Source organism: Glycine max, chromosome 13, assembly GCF_000004515.6.
Source record: "Glycine max cultivar Williams 82 chromosome 13, Glycine_max_v4.0, whole genome shotgun sequence".
Classification (NCBI taxonomy): domain Eukaryota; kingdom Viridiplantae; phylum Streptophyta; class Magnoliopsida; order Fabales; family Fabaceae; genus Glycine; species Glycine max.
In genome coordinates, this window is record NC_038249.2 from 30,214,273 (window position 1) to 30,216,735 (window position 2,463).

Genomic DNA, 2,463 nt, shown 5'->3' on the forward strand with positions numbered 1-2,463 from the left:
TTGCTCACATTTAACAAATACTATATTAACGTGAATATAATATTATATTTAATCATTTAAATTTAAGTAAGTTATATTAAATTTATATTTTTATTCATTCAATTAATTTTGTTTTCAATAATTTTTTCGCGGAATGTTAAATTAATGATCTTCATAAAAGTGATTATAATGAAATGATTTACGAGTTATTTTTTATAAAAAAAATAATTTTATTATTATTTTCATTTGGATTTTGTTGTGTAATTTCATTTGGAAAATAATATTGTTAAAACTATTTTTAGTTGTATTAAAAACTAATCACATTCAATTATCTTATATTATTTTCTATTAATAAATAAGTTCTATATTTTGGATATTTTAATTTTTTTGAATAGTATAAGAAAATAATAATATTTTTATATAATCCTAAAAATTTATTCCTCCAAAATTACTTGTGTACCAAAATCAAAACAGGTTATTTTGTAGGTACTAAAAAAAGAGTTTATTGAAGCCTAAAATTAAAACAAAATTAAAGCCCCAAAATACCTTTGCTTCCCCTATTTTCTTGTTCTTCGAACCCTTATCCTCTGCATCCCCCTTCGACTTTCTTTGCCACCCGTGAGGACTATCACTGCCAACACAGACGACAATCACCAACACATTCGAAGCACATTCATTTTGTGGAACAGGTTGTTTTTGTTTTTGTTTTTCTTTTCGTTCATGTGTTTCCGAATTATGAAAATCCGTAATTTTAGCTGTATTGTGCACATTTGTTGGTATGTTCCAGATTAGAGAATCCACAAGCTTGTTTGGGTTTTCCGGATCAGATGATCTGGAATATTGTTATGTATATGTTCCAGAATGCTTAGAGTAATCCGGATAGCCTATTTTGGATTGCTTGTTCCAGAAGCTTTAATTTTAAAAAATTTCGGTCTGTGGGTTTTTTTGTTGTGGCGTTTCATGTGGGTCATTGTCCCGACTTTCTTCACTTTCTCCTGCGACGTACCCTAAGATCATCAGTGAAAATATCGATCCTGCAAATCAAGCAGCATTGCTTCAGTTTTTGCAACACTTGTAATCTTTCAATAGTTTGAGTAACTTTTTCTTTTTATGTTTGTTATTATTTCATATATTCATCCAAGTTCTTTGGACTAAATATCAATATAGCTTATGCATTTTTTACCCTTTTTAGAGTGGAATTTTGCTTCTTTGTTACTCTTGTATTTTTCATCCGATTTCACATTTAGCAAATATAGGAGGATAGTATGCAGTTTTGCACAATTTTCTTTATACCAACATATTTGTTGATTGTTTTGATGCCTTCCGAGGGATTCAAATTTGCAAGAATGAGAATGGAATATAACTCTGAAAGTGAAATCCCCAACGGGGGTGAAGAGGGTTGAGATAAGGGTGAGAGAGAACTTATATAAGAAGACGGGCAAATATGGAACTTTGAAAATATTGGGGGTACAGAAGTTATTGCCTTTGTGATGAAGCCCACAAACACTTGGGCCAGGTGTTGGATCAGCAAGGTCAATCTAGGCAAGCAAAGCCTATGCCAATCAAAAGGATAGGAAATTGCTCACATTTAGTGTTATAAAAATCGAACCCGGATAGTCTATTCAAAGGTTTTATATAATCCTGGCCTTTTAAAAAGTCTTTTACTTCATTATTTTGATTTCTTATTATATACTATTATTTAATATTTTTTATATTCTTATGCTTATGTCCCTGTGCAGACTATGTCTAGGGTAAATTTCCCTTCAAAAGGACTCAAGTTGTGCTTCACCCTGTACCTTGGCTTCTTTCAATCCATTTTGTTTTTGGCTAGAGGTGAACATTATTTATAAGACCATCACAAGGTACTTTACCAAATTTTAGCCTTTTGATTTGTTAAAATAAAAGTAGATTTCACCTTTTGCAGTATACTTTCTTAAAACCCATATTATTTATGCTTTGTAATATATGACAATTGTGGTTTCTATGTTTAATTATATTATTTAAAGATGTGTGATAGAATTTTTAATTGTTATGATTTTAATTTTTTTAAAATCTTATAGGGAGGAAGAGATCTACAACTTGGTGTGTAAATTTGAAAGAGTTGAAAAACTCATAATTTTTTTTTATATAAAATTTTCTTAAAACAATAATAATATCTCCTAAAATTAATTTTTGATCTAATCAGTTGAGAGACATACACCATTACTCTCTAACTAACCGAAAACAAAAAAAGATCAATTGTTGTTAATAAGAGATCGAGGTGTTAAATTATTTTTGGCACGAGCAGAGCGGATTTGGAGGGATGGAAGGTTGATTATTTTCATTTAACCATTATGTGTATACAGAAGCTCTTCCCAGATTTTGTTCTGGAAAATTTTATCATGATATGTTAGGTGTAGTTCTCTTTATCATTGTTTTCATTTGTACACATTTTTTTCTTTAAATCTAATATTCTTAATTATGAACATAACCTTTAACTATAGG

General features: G+C 29.5%; 1 long non-coding RNA gene across 1 annotated transcript; it reads left to right on the plus strand.

Annotated features, from left to right (window-relative positions):
- The first annotated feature begins 519 nt into the window (after positions 1 to 519).
- Positions 520 to 1,854, plus strand: LOC106795500 (uncharacterized). Its single transcript, XR_001384169.2, has 2 exons — positions 520 to 1,607; positions 1,719 to 1,854. It is a non-coding gene; the product is annotated as an uncharacterized lncRNA (long non-coding RNA).
- The last annotated feature ends 609 nt before the right edge of the window (positions 1,855 to 2,463 follow it).